Here is a 9,868-nt window from a genome sequence, read left to right as displayed (position 1 = left end):
ACCCCAGACAGGAAAGCCCTTGAGACTCCTGTCAAACTAGTGCCAACAAAGCCAGAAGTAAAGCCATGTGGCTCCAGTGGTAGAGAGCTAGCTTTGATCAAAAGCAACTCACAGATTGTGCCCAGATCCTGAGTTCAAGGTCTGGGAACAAACAGACATAGACAACAATCTGTGCAGCCATCCGGCTAAAGCAGGTCACCCTCTTGTCCCCAACTGTCATGGACAGAGTTCCCTGGGGAATGGGCTGCGTCATTCTACCTGCATCACAGGATTCCAGCCACACCCCCATTGTTTCATGGTTCTTTCTGACCAATGGGATACAAGAATGGTGGCCACGCCCACATTCCATGCCGACCAGTAGCACCATAATTCCCTCTGTTTGTTGACACCACTTCCAGCAGTTGAGGAAGGTAGAGGTGGCTGAGTGGTGAGCAAGATACTCGAGGCCTAGGAGGAAAGGCCTTCCTCAGGCCCATCATGTGTCTGCCTGAGCCCTGGCCCCCTCACCCCCTTCCCCATGGAGCAGCATTTCAAACCTGGTGCTGTGGGCTCAGACCCATGGTTTTCTCAGGCAATGGTGCAATGGTGGGCCAGGAGCCAGCTTGCGGCCAGGACCTGGTCCTTGCTCCCCTGTCCTCTGCTCAGGGCCTGAGTGTGTGTCAGTCCTCTGCCATTGCTGCTTGCCACACCTGTAGCAGCTGCCAACAGCTTCTGCCAGCAACACATGTGAGTGGCTGCCACACATCCCTGCACCTTGCACCTCATATCCCCTCCTCTCTGACCTGGACCCGCGCCTCCCCTGTGCCCCACAGTCTGGCCCACGCCCTGCCACAAATGTGCCCCAGGGGTGGGGGTGGGTGTTGACCCGAGGATCTCACCCCCATCCCCAGCAGCTAGTATCCCAGGAAACGGGGAGATATATGGTTGAGTGAGGAGTGGGCGCCACAGATCCCCTGGCCTGGAGTAGTGGGAGCCACACTGCCGCACATCTGCACCCTTCCTCTCCCTGGTGAAAACCCGGTGGCTTTAGTCAGAGGTGGGGAGGAGCATGTCTACACCTGCCTTGTGGGGTCTTTTTCTTTTTTTCTGGGGATGGGAGGTGTTGGATGCAGAAGATAGACACCCTTGCTGTGTGAACCCTTGTGTTCTGTGTTCGGTCAACCTTTCACCTGAAGACATAGAGACAGAGAGACAGAGACATAGTCAGAGAGACAGAGAGAGAGAGAGAAAATCTTTTTCCTTGTACAGCCTGACTGTGCTCAGGTGAGTGATCAGTTGGCAAATTGCAGGTGCTGCATGGATGAGTCTTCTGTCACCGGTCTGAATGTGTGTGTGTGTGTGTGTGTGTGTGTGTGTGTGTGTGTGTGTGTGTGTGTGTGTGTGTAGAATTGGGTTGTAACCAGGAGGAAGAATGTTTTGGTAAATTCTACTGCTATTTTTGAGGCATGTATGGGCTTCACAGCTGAGGTCTGGGGGCCTGGAAAGGTGAGAGGCTTGAAGGGGACACAGCACTGTTAAATTACAAGAACAAGGGTTCTGTGTGCAATGGAGCTGGGTACTCCCTTGAGCCTGATTGGTGGCAGTGGGAGATTTAGAGGACATGGGAGTGTGGCCTGCAGGGGATGGCTTCCCAGGGGGACAGAGAGCATGACCAACACTTAGTAAGGATATGAGTTCTGCTAGTATGGAGTGCAACAGCATAGGTCAGACTCTGGGTCTTCTCATCATGACGTCTGATGGGCGAGGCCAAACCTATCTTAAATCTTGAGCTGTGATCTTCAGATCTCAGCCTCCTGAGTATGTAGGATTATAGGCATGAGCCTCTGGCACTGGGACTCTGGTTCTTTTGGTATATTAGGGTTAGACCTAAAGACCTAAGGCTTGCCAGTCAGGTCTTCTACAATGCGAGTCAAGCATTTCTGTCTTGGGCATTTCTGAGATGGAGAATTAATATATGCTCAGGCTGGGCTGGATCATGGTCCTCCTATCTGTGACAGGCATGATCCACCAGGCCTGGTCTTCTGTAGTTGGGATGGTAGACATGTAGCACCACGCTCAGTCATTAGTTTAGATGGATTGTCCCAAACTCAGTCCATGGCAGCTGATTCTTGACCAGAGGTGAAGCTCTGGGTTGGGCCTCAACCATTGGACTTCAATCTCCTAATGGTACAGTTGAGGAAACAAGGGATTAATACAGAGGGATCTCTGGAGCAGGGACAGGCACAGAGGGAGGGGCCATCTGATCCTGTTCTTGGCAATTCTGTGACTATATGATAGGAAGATTCCCAGAAAGATCTCAGATAGTGTGTGTTATTAATGGTGAAACAGGTATAGGATTATGAAACAAAACATGGCTCTTTTTCTTTATTATCCTATCCCTATGAGTAACGGGATCCTTCATTTTGTTCACTTTTGAAGCTGGGGAAACTGAGGCACAGAGAAGCCAGGTGACCTACTAATGACTCCTAGCTGACAGGAAGCTCTGTCTGACTTCTCTGCCATGCTCCTTAGGACAATGGGTGCAATTCAATCCACTTCTTGTGGTGGGAAGTCCACTTCTTTTCAGTCATGGGGCTTGAACTTTGGGCCTGGGGCAGCTCCCCCAGCTCCTCAGCTCAAAGCTAGCACTCTACCACTTGCATCACAGCACCACTTCCAGTTTTCTGGTGGTTTTTGGAGATAAGAGTTTCACAGGTGTTCCTGCCGGGCTGGCTATAAACCACGATCTTCATATCTCAGCCTCCATTTTACTTAGGATTATAGGCCTGAGCCACCGGCACCTGGCTTAAGTGTAATTCTGACCTTCTTTCTTTCTCTTTCTCTCTCAGGAACTGATTCAATGGGTGCTGGAGGAGGTGGCCCAGCATCTCCATATGGTTGAAACCAAGGTGGCCCTCTCATTCTGGAGGTAGACTGTGGGTCAGGCTCTGTCTTGCTCACTATGTTGTACCAGCTCCATGAGGTAATTCCCTCTGTGCCCTGACTACACTGTGACAGTAATCCATTATCCAACTAGCCTTACTGGACTCAGTACTGTGTTCAATGCTCTTTTCTAGCAAAAATTTCTGGTTAAAATTATGATACATAGTTACAGAATGAAAATGTAATGCCATCTTAAGAAAGTCATTTAGGGTTCTGGGAATGTGGCTTCATGGTTTGGTGATTGCCTAGCATGCATGAAACCCTGGGTTCAATTCCTCAGTACCACATAAATTGCAAAGGAAACACTGGAAGTGGTCCTGTGCCTCAAATGGTGGATGGTTAGCCTTGAGGAAAAAAAATAAAGCTGAGGAAAATTCCCAAGCACGAGTTATAGCTCCAGGACTGCCAAAACAACAAAAGTAGCAACAACAACAACAGTCTAAGTGAGATTTGGAAACTCTTTTTGCAAGTCTTCGCACCAAAAGGGCAGAGGCTAATTAACAGTTGTGACAGAAGAGAAGGAATAACTCCAGATGGAAAGAAAAAATGATCGTAACTAAGGTATAGCAGAAACCGTTCTAGGAAACCATTTTTGGATATTGAAGAACTAGTTATCAAATAGGCTTATTCCTCATTGCCTTTAGCATTCCAAATCTCCTAGGCTAGTTCTTAATCTCTGTGTGATAAATGTATCTCCTTCTATGCTGTTCTTTCCCACCTGATATCCTTTGCTTTCTAAAAATATGTCTTTCTATATTTCTCTGTGAACAGTTTCTGATACTAAATACACCTACAAAGATGGAAGAGGATGCTAATGTAAGAGTCCCATAGCTCATGGGTCATTAATGTAACAAAATGGGAAAGGAGGACATATTTTTTGCTAACTCAATCATTCTGGCAAGCTTCAATGTCACATCATTTGGTTCAGATTTCCATTCTTTGTCTACATAGTGACATTAAGTGCACAGAAATGCAAATATGAGCCGGGTGTTGGTGGCTCATGTCTGTAATCCTAGCTACTCAGGAGGTTGAGACCAGAGGATTGTGGTTCAAAGCCAGCCTGGTCAGGAAAGTCCATGAAACACTTACCTTCAATTAACTCCAGATACTCGGAAGTGGTGCTGTAGCTAAAGTGGTAGAGTGCTCAATTTGTGCTGAAGAGCTGAGAGACAATGCCAAGGATCAATATTCAATAATCACAACCAACAAAAAATTACAAATATGGCTTTAATTTTCCCTCAAAGGAATGATGAAGTCAATAGTAATCTTCCCAAATGATTGAGTAGTTCACCTACTTTTGCTGAGTTATTTGTTATGGCTTCTTTGCTAAACATATTCTCTTTTTTAAAAATTGTCAAATAGTAACTTTATAATAAACTTCATCTAATATTTCTTGGTTCAAAAGAGAAGTACATACAGTTGATGTCACTTAGCTTTCTTATTGTCTTAGTTCAAAGCCAACCCAGGAAAGAGAGTCTGTCAACCCGTATCTGTAATTAAACACCAAAAATCCCGAAGTGGAGGTTTGGCTCAACAGCGGAGTACTAGCTTTGGGCCAGGTGGGAAAGAAAGACAACTGTTCAGGGACAGTGGCCAGTCTCTAAGTTCAAGCCCCAGAACCAGCACAAACTAAATAAACAAGGAAACAAAACAAACCCTGGGTATTTCTTTGGGACTCTCCTTAAAATAGTGGTGGTCTGAAAATAGGCTGCTTTTGCTTATCATACTCACTGGATCCTGCTTTTTTGGAATCCTTATTGCTATGGAAAACTCAGGACTTGACTAAAGGAATTGATAACTGATTCCTGCAACAAGAGAATCATCTCAGGAGTGAAACATCCATCCATAAGACAATTTAAAGCCTCCATATCTTTGCTTCTTTGCAGTAGAACATTTTTAAAATAAAGTGACTTCCTTTTGTTCTATACTGGCCTTCAAATGACACATTGTTTCCTTTTGTAATACTCTCAACCAGAAGTTCACAGACAAGTTTTATATGAGTAAAGGACACACTCACAAAAGTCAGGGACAGAATTTCCTTCCAGCCTAGGATCCTTTTCTTATACAGTAAAAAAGAAAGCAATAGTTAACTTGAACTTTGTCATTTCTCTATGTTCAATTCCTCTCCTGGGATCAGTTTCCACATCCAGTAACAGTTACTTCCACTTACTTCCAGTAACAATCTATGGTGCTTCTCCGGAAAAAAAATGAATGTTTTCTTGCTTCATTGAAATAGCACAAAGATACTTTTGGCCATGAGGTAACACGTGTTTCAGAGACAACTTAGTAAAGAGAAATGAAATTTAAATTGCTTATAAATACATTATCCATGAGAACATTTTGTTCAAACTTCCTATGTGCTCTGTAAATTAAGGTGAATTTTAAATGGGAAGAAGGTTCTCAGATCATTTTTGTGAGTCTATGTGCTGCGCATGAATTTCCCAAGTGTACATGAGTTAAGAGTAAGACAAACAATAGCAATTATAAGAGAAAAAGAAGTTCTGTGTTTATGTATAAGTGTTCAATAAAATATAGAAGACTCAACAAATAAGAAAACATTGAAAAAATAAAGCCAAATCCAATATGTAGATTTATGAGAGTGATATAGAGAAAGCATTACTCCTAAGTGGAACATGAAGCATGAGGCCACTGCCTTTCTAAATCACGCTTGCTAATCACGTAAATGTGCAAAAAGGAGAATGGAAGAATGATTCTGTTTCCAATGCAAGTCAGATATAGGAGAGTGTACACGTAACTGGAAATAAAGAATCCATCTTGAGAGAACAGGAATTATACCAGCAATGAACCTGGTGGCTAAGATCACATTCCTTATTCTTTCCTTTTCTTATATTCTTTTTGTTGTTGTTTTTGTTGTTTGTGGCACTTGAAATATAGGACAGGTTGCTGTCCCTCTGAAACGCAGCTCAAGGCTAGGGCTCTTGCACTTGAGCCACAGTGCCACTTCCAATTTTCTAGTAATTATTGGAGAAAAGAGTCTCCAGGACTTTCCTACCCGTGCTGACTTTAAACCCCAATCCTCAGATTTCACAACAACTTGGTTTATGATCACATTTCTAACAGTGTACACTCAGGATATGTAATGTATATGTTCATCTATCTTTATATGAATTCTTGAGTTAAAAATCTGGGCTACAGGTTAGACTTTACATTCGCAAAAGTGTTTGAAGTTTAAAAGTTGATACTCCTGGAAAAATAAAACCTAAGAATGTAAAGGAGTCTGGGAAGTTCAATTTGCATCCAGCTTGGACAGTATAGGCTTTGAGACACTACCTATAATTAATCAGCCAAAAGCTGGAATACCAGTCACGAGCAACATTGCTGAATAACAGCTTTAGGTTTTTGCATACATACATACGAACATACACATACACACAGAGGCACTTATAGGTGCACACAAAAAGACACAAATGAAACAACTCTCAGAATATGTAGAAAAGTTAGAAAACAATAGAAAATAAGTCCTGAGTAAGATTAGAATCAAATGATAATTTTAAATATTAGAAAGCCTTCAAGTGAACATTCCCCCAGAAGTTGAGAATATTACATAGGTAGGGACCAGAGATAGTAAGAAAGTCAAGTAATCATTATTATTATAGGATCCATGGTGGAATGAATCAGGGAACCCTGCAGGTGCATCTGAAAATGTTCATATCCTGTGTCAAATGTTAAAACATCTTTGAAAATAGTACATAAACAGTCTGAGCATTCAGTCTAGTGGATAAGATCATAGGAGAAGTTCAGAATTGCTAGTCTGTTTCTAGATTAAATAAACAAACTATGGCAGGGCAAAGTGCTACAAGCTTGGAATTCTAGCACTCAAACAGGAGATTAGAGAGTGGAATTACATAACGATACCTTCCCTGGACCAGGTAGAATAATTTTGACTCAGTAAAACAAACCAAACAACAAAAAAGGAATACACAGTTGGAAGTTTCGGCTAATTTTGTCATTATGTTTTGAGAAGTCAAGTTTCCTATTGAATGCAACTCATATATATCCTCACTTGTGTTTTAAATGCTCTCATCATTACAGAACATTCCTAGATGAAAAATAGCTCATGATTCCCATCCAAAAATTTGCAAAAGTAAGTCAGCCTCATTCTGTTGGATTCCAAATTAATGTTGAAGGATTACAAAAGCTTAAATCTGGAGAAATAGCAAAGTTCGTCTAATGTAGGACTTTGTAGACCTTGTTAAATTAGAATTTAGATTTAAAATATATTTTTTGGTTTTATTTGTAATTTCATATTCTATAGTATACTACAAAATTATTTTTAAGTAGAGGGATTAATTGTTAAATTCACAAATGATTCTGGCATTCTATTTGTCTAGATATTCTTTCAAGAGAGTTATAATTAGAACATAGTTAATAGACAATTCCCACAGTTCATGTATACTATGTTAATGTGAATAATCTAGACAGAGTTGCCAAAAAATGGATGACATTAATTTATACATTTAGAAAAAACAATTTTTTAAGGGTTTGGTTTAATATGGTATGAAGAGAGTAATTGTGTGACATCTTCTTTCTTCTACCTATATGTAAAACAGGAAGTCATTTCCTTATTTACGTGCCTCTGTATACATGGAGAAAAATGCTAGGTTTGGGGTTTCTTTTCAATTTTGTTTTTGTTTTATTGGTTCATCCTAGAGCTTGAACTCTTGGCCTGTACAGTGTCTCTGAGCCTGTTGATGCTCAAGTCTCGTGCCCTACCACTTCAACCTCAGTGCCACTTGAGTCTGGCTTTTGTGGAGAATTTTTTTGGAGATAAGATTCTAAGAAACCTTCCTGCCTGGGTGGGCTTTGAACCATAATTTTTTTATCTTAGCATCCTGAATATCTATGATAGTTAAAAAAGTATAAATATAAATAATATTTGCAAGTGTTCTGATCTCAAGAATACCAGTGGAGGAAAAATGATGCAGATCAATGTATTGTGGTGTTCTTTTCAGAACAAGGAGGGCGTCACATTAGCAGAGGTGTAGTATTTTTTCAAAATAGAGATAAGGTATTCATGATGTGAATTAAGGAATTTTAAGGTGCCCCTTAAAAGTTGGAAACTGTTGGGCTAGGATGATTTTATGGCATAAATCTTGGGATTGATAGTCATAAAAATAATAGCTTACGCTGTTAAACAATAGCTTACTCTTGAAGAAATAATTATTACACATGCTTCATAGTTTTATCCTCTATCACAATGTGGTTATTTTTCTGTTGACTTCTCAGTCTGTAACACCCCATTGGAAACTACATTTATTGCACAATTATATAACATGCAAACAGGTACTGTTTAGAATCTCTCAGGAATGTTGAGAATTTAAAAATGAGTAGTTATTAGTCATAGGAATTTTGAAGAACACATATATTCTGTCCTCTTAACAACTTACTTTTAAAAGTTATGGGTTTCCGTAGCATTTTAAACAGTTTTCTGTTTTATAATGAGAAAGTACTAAATTTATTCTTTTTTGAAAAATTTGGCAAGTATATTGTGAAAATATTGTCTAGTTGGATAACATTCAAGTTGATGACCCTCTGATAAATAAGGGGTAATTAATACAAATTAGATGCCAAATAGTATTGATTTTTAAAATATTACTACATAAAGAATATTATTTCCTGTGCCAATACAGTGAAATTATATTTTACGCAGCTTATTTTTCAATTTTATTATCAAACTGATGTACAGTGGGGTTACAGTAATTGTAAGGTATTAAATCATAACTTTTCAAATTTGTTAACCTTTTCTCATTTTTTTCACAGTTTTCCTTCACGCCTTCATCCCTCACAAGTTGTAATGTACATTTCCAATATATTGTCTTGTGAGTATTGCTATTGCATTGGTTTGCCTTTTGTCCATTGGCTCACCATTATGCTTTTCCTCTTCCCTTCGCTAATTAAGGTAAATGTATATACAATACAAAATGATATATCAGAAGGATAAACCACAGGGGGAAACCCCAAAGAAAACAGAAATCACATAGTTCATCAAAAACAACAACCACAAATGAAAAAATCTGGTTCCATATCTTGGAATTAATTGTGCTTAGCATCAGCTAATATGGTTATATATACGGATAACAAAGCCACTGGAATATAATAGCTGCCTGGATACTATATCATGAAAATAGCATGTTAACTTTTTGATGGTAATGGTGGAATTAGGATTGGTGAATTAGCGGTTCTGATAAAGGATTTTCAAGAGTTTTAAAGTTATGACAGGTAAATTTTAATTGTTCAAAATTTTAACAACTTAGCCTATTACGAAAATTTAAATTGCCTGGAAGAATAGTCTTTCATGCAAAGAAATCCAAGGAGATTTAGTAGAGTAGAGAGGGAGCAATGTGTATTAAGATGGCTCTTTTTCACACTAAACAAACAAACATGTAAATCCTGTAGGGTTCCTTGGAATTGTCCTTAACCAGGAAATATATTTTCACTGTTTGAAACAAGGTTGTATTGGAATTTAAATTCAAAGTTCTTAAAAAAAAATAAGGCATCAAAATTTGTGAATTTACCTTTAATTACCAAAGAGTAATTATCTGAAAAAGATAATTTGAGTCAAAATATTTAGGGACAAAGTGCTCTTCACAATGAAAGAAGGTGTTGGGATTACACATTTTTGTTTGTAACACTTTCCACAAAATCTTTTGATGTGAAGCAGTGAAACACAGAAAAAAATCTGATTGGATACTTCAATGATTTCACATTTCTAAGTGGCTTACAAAAGTAATATCCTTATTAATATGAGATAGTGAAGACTTCTGTTATTACATATGCCAAAAAGTTCAGACAAGAATTGAGCAAATGGAAAAGTTAATAAAAAAAGTTTTCTTAGAAGACTTAGCTAAGTATATTGTATTCAGCAGTGAAGGAGAGGCCAAAACTTTTTGATATAAATTGTGTTAGTATTTTTACTCCCTAAAGT

At 39.4% G+C, this 9,868-nt stretch overlaps 1 long non-coding RNA gene across 1 annotated transcript; it reads left to right on the top strand.

Annotated features, from left to right (window-relative positions):
* The first annotated feature begins 406 nt into the window (after window positions 1–406).
* On the top strand, window positions 407–8,763 carry LOC138827222 (uncharacterized). Its single transcript, XR_011372017.1, has 4 exons — window positions 407–726; window positions 2,829–2,962; window positions 6,976–7,027; window positions 8,704–8,763. It is a non-coding gene; the product is annotated as an uncharacterized lncRNA (long non-coding RNA).
* The last annotated feature ends 1,105 nt before the right edge of the window (window positions 8,764–9,868 follow it).

This window comes from Dipodomys merriami, unplaced genomic scaffold, assembly GCF_024711535.1.
Source record: "Dipodomys merriami isolate MVZ:Mamm:240054 unplaced genomic scaffold, mDipMer1.0.p SCAF_1517, whole genome shotgun sequence".
Lineage (NCBI taxonomy): Eukaryota > Metazoa > Chordata > Mammalia > Rodentia > Heteromyidae > Dipodomys > Dipodomys merriami.
The sequence above is the reverse complement of the archived record's forward strand: the minus strand, read 5'-3'. Positions and strand labels throughout refer to the sequence as shown.